The sequence below is a fragment of the Salvelinus alpinus genome, chromosome 4 (assembly GCF_045679555.1).
Source record: "Salvelinus alpinus chromosome 4, SLU_Salpinus.1, whole genome shotgun sequence".
NCBI lineage: Eukaryota > Metazoa > Chordata > Actinopteri > Salmoniformes > Salmonidae > Salvelinus > Salvelinus alpinus.
Genome location: NC_092089.1, coordinates 18,738,799 through 18,746,825, shown reverse-complemented (window position 1 = coordinate 18,746,825; position 8,027 = coordinate 18,738,799).

The window sequence follows — 8,027 nt, the reverse complement described above, 5'->3', positions numbered from 1 at the left end:
AAGAGGCTAGGATGTTAAGGGTTTAGGAGGCTATGAGGCTAGGAGTTCAGGAGTCTAGGATGCTAAGGGTTTAGGAGGCTAGGGGTTTAGGAGGCTAGGAGTTCAGGAGGCTAGGAGTTTAGGAGGCTAAGAGTTTAGGAGGCTAGGGGTTTAAGAGGCTAGGATGCTAAGGGTTTAGGATGCTAGGGGTTTAGGAGGCTAGGGATGAGAAGACTTTGCAAATCTGTCTCAAACAACACACATTTTAGTTTAGGGCACCATTAAATACAGTAAGTCACTGAGAGGATATAGTGTTAGTTTAGGGCACCATTAAATACAGTAAGTCACTGAGAGGATATAGTGTTAGTTTAGGGCACCATTAAATACAGTAAGTCACTGAGAGGATATCGTTTTAGTTTAGGGCACCATTAAATACAGTAAGTCACTGAGAGGATATAGATTTAGTTTAGGGCACCATTAAATACAGTAAGTCACTGAGAGGATATAGATTTAGTTTAGGGCACCATTAAATACAGTAAGTCACTGAGAGGATATAGTTTTAGTTTAGGGCACCATTAAATACAGTAAGTCACTGAGAGGATATAGTTTTAGTTTAGGGCACCATTAAATACAGTAAGTCACTGAGAGGATATAGTGTTAGTTTAGGGCACCATTAAATACAGTAAGTCACTGAGAGGATATAGATTTAGTTTAGGGCACCATTAAATACAGTAAGTCACTGAGAGGATATAGTTTTAGTTTAGGGCACCATTAAATACAGTAAGTCACTGAGAGGATATAGTTTTAGTTTAGGGCACCATTAAATACAGTATGTCACTGAGAAGAGATAGTTTGGCCTCAAGCTCTGTGCCAGACCTCAAACAATCTTTAACAAGCTAAGAGGAGTGAGTGAACTTTGAAGTTTCCTCTAGTGGTCTCTCTGTTCTCTCTACCCACCAGGACTGTGTCTGTGGTTCAGAACATTCCTTTTAGTGGTCTCTCTGTTCTCTCTACCCACCAGGACTGTGTCTGTGGTTCAGAACACTCCTTTTAGTGGTCTCTCTACCCACCAGGACTGTGTCTGTGGTTCAGAACATTCCTTTTAGTGGTCTCTACCCACCAGGACTGTGTCTGTGGTTCAGAACATTCCTTTTAGTGGTCTCTCTACCCACCAGGACTGTGTCTGTGGTTCAGAACATTCCTTTTAGTGGTCTCTCTACCCACCACGACTGTGTCTGTGGTTCAGAACATTCCTTTTAGTGGTCTCTCTACCCACCAGGACTGTGTCTGTGGTTCAGAACATTCCTTTTAGTGGTCTCTCTACCCACCAGGACTGTGTGTCTGTGGTTCAGAACATTCCTTTTAGTGGTCTCTACCCACCAGGACGGTGTCTGTGTGGTTCAGAACATTCCTTTTAGTGGTCTCTCTACCCACCAGGACTGTGTCTGTGGTTCAGAACATTCCTTTTAGTGGTCTCTCTACCCACCAGGACTGTGTCTGTGGTTCAGAACATTCCTTTTAGTGGTCTCTCTACCCACCAGGACTGTGTCTGTGGTTCAGAACATTCCTTTTAGTGGTCTCTCTACCCACCAGGACTGTGTCTGTGGTTCAGAACATTCCTTTTAGTGGTCTCTCTACCCACCAGGACTGTGTCTGTGGTTCAGAACATTCCTTTTAGTGGTCTCTCTACCCACCAGGACTGTGTCTGTGGTTCAGAACATTCCTTTTAGTGGTCTCCACACCCACCAGGACTGTGTCTGTGTGGTTCAGAACAGGTCATGTTTTATGGCACCATAGAATAAGTCACTGAGAGGAAGTAGTTAGGCCTCCAAGCCAAACCTCAAACAGTACTTTAGCGGGTTAGCAGTGAGAGGAGGAAGAGGACTTGGGCAGGGGACTTTCCTTTAGTGTGTGTCGCCACAGTCTGCTCTGCAGAGTTCTTTTTAGTGGTCTTTAGATTCTCCAACCACCAGAAACTGCTGGCGCATTAAGCATTTTGGTTTCGTCTTGGACACACCTACTCATTCAAGGGTTTTTCTTTATTTTTACTATTTTCTACATTGTAGAATAATAGTGAAGACATCAAAACTATGAAAAAGCACATGGTGGAATCATGTAGTAACCCAAAAAATATTTTATATTTGAGATTCTTCAAAGTAGCCACCCTTTGCCTTGATGACAGCTTTGGACACTCTTGGCATTATCTCAACCAGCTTCATGAGGTAGTCACCTGGAATGCATTTCAATTAACAGGCGCGCCTTGTTAAAAGTAAATTTGTGGAATTTCTTTCCTTCTCAATGCGTTTGAGCCAATCATTTGTGTTGTGACAAGGTAGGGGTGCTATTGAGAAGATTTGTGCCCTATTTGGTAAAAGACCAAGTCCATATTATATTAAGAACAGTTAAAAAATAAAGAAAAACCCTTGAATGAGTAGGGCTGTCCAAACTTTTGACTGGTATTGTATACAGTGCCGTGAAAAAGTATTTGCCTCTTTTCGCATTTTCTCTACTTTTGCATATTTTTTATCCTGAATGTTATCAGATCTTCAACCAAAACCTCATATTAGATAAAGTGAACCCGAGTGAACAAATAACAGACCAATTACATATTTATTTCAGAAACAAAGTAATTGCCCCCTTTTACACTCAATAACTGGTTGTGCCACGTTTAGCTGCAATGACTCCAACCAAACACTTCCTGAAAGTAGTTGATCAGTTTCTCACGTCGCTGTGGGGGAATTTCAGCCCACTCTTCCACGCAGAACTGCTGTAACTCAGCCATATTTGTGGGTTTTCGAGCATGAACTGCTCGTTTCAAGTCCTGCCACAACCTCTCAATTGGGATTAGGTCTGAACTTCCAAAACAGCAAATTTGTTGCTTTTTAGTTATTTTCATGTAGACTTGATTGTGTGTTTTGGATCATTGTCTTGCTTCAGCTCCCAGACGATTGGCTTGTCATTCTCCTGTAGAATTCTCTGATACAGAGCAGAATTCATGGTCCCTTCTATTAAGGCAAGTCATCCAGGTCCTGAGGCAGCAAAGCATCCCCAAAGCATCACACTACCACCACCATGCTTGACCGTTCCTACTGTAGAATGCAGTGGTTTTCGCCAGGCATAATGGGACCCATGTTGTATCAATTTGTCTTGTTATTTGTAAACTCAGGACCCCTTTATATAATATTAGGTTTTGGTTGAAAAAAATACAGAAAGTCAGAAATGGGGCAAATACATTTTCACGGCACTGTAAATCCAAGGGACCATTTGCTAACTAGCCGTGTTAGAACCTTTAGTAAAACCAGCCATCTGTAGTGTAGCGGTATACTGGGGTAAACTGACTTCTCCTTTAGTAAAACCAGCCATCTGTAGTGTAGGTCTACTGGGGTAAACTGACTTCTCCTTTAGTAAAACCAGCCATCTGTAGTGTAGGTCTACTGGGGTAAACTGACTTCTACTTTAGTAAAACCAGCCATCTGTAGTGTAGGTCTACTGGGGTAAACTGACTTCTCCTTTAGTAAAACCAGCCATCTGTAGTGTAGGTCTACTGGGGTAAACTGACTTCTACTTTAGTAAAACCAGCCATCTGTAGTGTAGGGGTGTACTGGGGTAAACTGACTTCTCCTTTAGTAAAACCAGCCATCTGTAGTGTAGGGTCTACTGGGGTAAACTGACTTCTCCTTTAGTAAAACCAGCCATCTGTAGTGTAGGTCTACTGGGGTAAACTGACTTCTACTTTAGTAAAACCAGCCATCTGTAGTGTAAGGGTCTACTGGGGTAAACTGACTTCTACTTTAGTAAAACCAGCCATCTGCAGTATAGGGGTGTACTGGGGTAAACTGACTTCTACTTTAGTAAAACCAGCCATCTGTAGTGTAGGGGTGTACTGGGGTAAACTGACTTCTCCTTTAGTAAAACCAGCCATCTGTAGTGTAGATCTACTGGGGTAAACTGACTTCTACTTTAGTAAAACCAGCCATCTGTAGTGTAGGGGTGTACTGGGGTAAACTGACTTCTCCTTTAGTAAAACCAGCCATCTGTAGTGTAGGTCTACTGGGGTAAACTGACTTCTCCGTTAGTAAAACCAGCCATCTGTAGTGTAGGTCTACTGGGGTAAACTGACTTCTACTTTAATAAAACCAGCCATCTGTAGTGTAGGGGTCTACTGGGGTAAACCGACTAGTACTTTAGTAAAACCAGCCATCTGTAGTGTAGCAGTCTACTGGGGTAAACTGACTTCTCCTTTAGTAAAACCAGCCATCTGTCGTGTAGCGGTCTACTGGGGGTAAACTGACTTCTACTTTAGTAAAACCAGCCATCTGTAGTATAGGGGTGTACTGGGGTAAACTGACTTCTACTTTAGTAAAACCAGCCATCTGTAGTGTAGCGGTCTACTGGGGTAAACTGACTTCTACTTTAGTAAAACCAGCCATCTGTAGTGTAGCGGTCTACTGGGGTAAACTGACTTCTACTTTGATAAAACCAGCCATCTGTAGTGTAGGAGTCTACTGGGGTAAACTGACTTCTCCTTTAGTAAAACCAGCCACCTGTAGTGTAGCGGTCTACTGGGGTAAACTGACTTCTACTTTAGTAAAACCAGCCATCTGTAGTATAGGGGTGTACTGGGGTAAACTGAATTCTACTTTAGTAAAACCAGCCATCTGTAGTGTAGGGTGTACTGGGGTAAACTGACTACTCCTTTAGGAAAACCAGCCATCTGTAGTGTAGGGGTCTACTGGGGTAAACTGACTTCTACTTTAGTAAAACCAGCCATCTGTAGTGTAGCGGTCTACTGGGGTAAACTGACTACTCCTTTAGTAAAACCAGTCATCTGTAGTGTAGGTCTACTGGGGTAAACTGACTACTACTTTAGTAAAACCAGCCATCTGTAGTGTAGCAGTCTACTGGGGTAAACTGACTTCTCCTTTAGTAAAACCAGCCATCTGTCGTGTAGCGGTCTACTGGGGTAAACTGAATTCTACTTTAGTAAAACCAGCCATCTGTAGTGTAGCAGTCTACTGGGGTAAACTGACTTCTACTTTAATAAAACCAGCCATCTGTAGTGTAGCGGTCTACTGGGGTAAACTGACTTCTACTTTAGTAAAACCAGCCATCTGAAGTGTAGCGGTCTACTGGGGTAAACTGACTTCTCCGTTAGTAAAACCAGTCATCTGTAGTGTAGGTCTACTGGGGTAAACTGACTACTACTTTAGTAAAACCAGCCATCTGTAGTGTAGCAGTCTACTGGGGTAAACTGACTTCTCCTTTAGTAAAACCAGCCATCTGTCGTGTAGCGGTCTACTGGGGTAAACTGAATTCTACTTTAGTAAAACCAGCCATCTGTAGTGTAGCAGTCTACTGGGGTAAACTGACTTCTACTTTAATAAAACCAGCCATCTGTAGTGTAGGGGTGTACTGGGGTAAACTGACTTCTACTTTAGTAAAACCAGCCATCTGTAGTGTAGCAGTCTACTGGGGTAAACTGACTTCTCCTTTAGTAAAACCAGCCATCTGTAGTGTAGGGGTCTACTGGGGTAAACTGACTTCTCCTTTAGTAAAACCAGCCATCTGTAGTGTAGCGGTCTACTGGGGTAAACTGACTTCAACTTTAGTAAAACCAGCCATCTGAAGTGTAGCGGTCTACTGGGGTAAACTGACTTCTACTTTAGTAAAACCAGCCATCTGTAGTGTAGGGGTGTACTGGGGTAAACTGACCTCTACATTAGTAAAACCAGCCATCTGTAGTGTAGGGTGTACTGGGGTAAACTGACTTCTCCTTTAGTAAAACCAGCCATCTGTAGTGTAGGGGTCTACTGGGGTAAACTGACTTCTCCTTTAGTAAAACCAGCCATCTGTAGTGTAGCGGTCTACTGGGGTAAACTGACTACTCCTTTAGTAAAACCAGCCATCTGTAGTGTAGGGGTCTACTGGGGTAAACTGACTTCTCCTTTAGTAAAACCAGCCATCTGTAGTGTAGCGGTCTACTGGGGTAAACTGACTTCTCCTTTAGTAAAACCAGCCATCTGTAGTGTAGCGGTCTACTGGGGTAAACTGACTACTCCTTTAGTAAAACCAGCCATCTGTAGTGTAGGGGTCTATTGGGGTAAACTGACTTCTCCTTTAGTAAAACCAGCCATCTGTAGTGTAGCGGTCTACTGGGGTAAACTGACTACTCCTTTAGTAAAACCAGGCATCTGTAGGTTAGGGGTCTACTGGGGTAAACTGACTTCTCCTTTAGTAAAACCAGCCATCTGTAGTGTAGGGCTCTACTGGGGTAAACTGACTACTCCTTTAGTAACACCAGCCATCTGTAGTGTAGGGTGTACTGGGGTAAACAGACTTCTACTTTAGTAAAACCAGCCATCTGTAGTGTAGGGGTGTACTGGGGTAAACTGACTTCTACTTTAGTAAAACCAGCCATCTGTAGTGTAGCAGTCTACTGGGGTAAACTGACTTCTCCTTTAGTAAAACCAGCCATCTGTAGTGTAGGGGTCTACTGGGGTAAACTGACTTCTCCTTTAGTAAAACCAGCCATCTGTAGTGTAGCAGTCTACTGGGGTAAACTGACTTCTCCTTTAGTAAAACCAGCCATCTGTAGTGTAGGGGTCTACTGGGGTAAGCTGACTTCTACTTTAGTAAAACCAGCCATCTGTAGTGTAGGGGTCTACTGGGGTAAACTGACTTCTTCTTTAGTAAAACCAGCCATCTGTAGTGTAGCAGTCTATTGGGGTAAACTGACTTCTCCTTTAGTAAAACCAGCCATCTGTAGTGTAGCGGTCTACTGGGGTAAACTGACTACTCCTTTAGTAAAACCAGCCATCTGTAGTGTAGGGGTCTACTGGGGTAAATTGACTTCTACTTTAATAAAACCAGCCATCTGTAGTATAGGGGTCTACTGGGGTAAACGGACTACTCCTTTAATAAAACCAGCCATCTGTAGTGTAGGGGTCTACTGGGGTAAACTGACTTCTCCTATAGTAAAACCAGCCATCTGTCGTGTAGCGGGTTACTGGGGGTAAACTGACTTCTACTTTAGTAAAACCAGCCATCTGTAGTATAGGGGTCTACTGGGGTAAACTGACTACTCCTTTAATAAAACCAGCCACCTGTAGTGTAGGGGTCTACTGGGGTAAACTGACTTCTCCTATAGTAAAACCAGCCATCTGTAGTGTAGCGGTCTACTGGGGTAAACTGACTACTCCTTTAGTAAAACCAGCCATCTGTAGTATAGGGTCTACTGGGGTAAACTGACTACTCCTTTAGTAAAACCAGCCATCTGTAGTATAGGGGTGTACTGGGGTAAACTGACTTCTCCTTTAGTAAAACCAGCCATCTGTAGTGTAGGGGTCTATTGGGGTAAACTGACTACTCCTTTAGTAAAACCAGCCATCTGTAGTGTAGGGGTCTATTGGGGTAAACTGACTTCTCCTTTAGTAAAACCAGCCATCTGTAGTGTAGGGGTCTATTGGGGTAAACTGACTTCTCCTTTAGTAAAACCAGCCATCTGTAGTATAGGGGTCTACTGGGGTAAACTGACCTCTCCTTTAGTAAAACCAGCCATCTGTAGTATAGGGGTCTACTGGGGTAAACTGACTACTCCTTTAGTAAAACCAGCCATCTGTAGTATAGGGCTCTACTGGGGTAAACTGACTACTCATTTAGTAAATCCAGCCATCTGTAGTGTAGCGGTCTACTGGGGTAAACTGACTACTCCTTTAGTAAAACCAGCCATCTGTAGTGTAGCGGTCTACTGGGGTAAACTGACTACTCCTTTAGTAAAACCAGCCATCTGTAGTGTAGCGGTCTACTGGGGTAAACTGACTACTCCTTTAGTAAAACCAGCCATCTGTAGTATAGGGGTCTACTGGGGTAAACTGACTACTCCTTTAGTAAAACCAGCAATCTGTAGTGTAGCGGTCTACTGGGGTAAACTGACTACTCCTTTAGTAAAACCAGCAATCTGTAGTGTAGCGGTCTACTGGGGTAAACTGACTACTCCTTTAGTAAAACCAGCAATCTGTAGTGTAGCGGTCTACTGGGGTAAACTGACT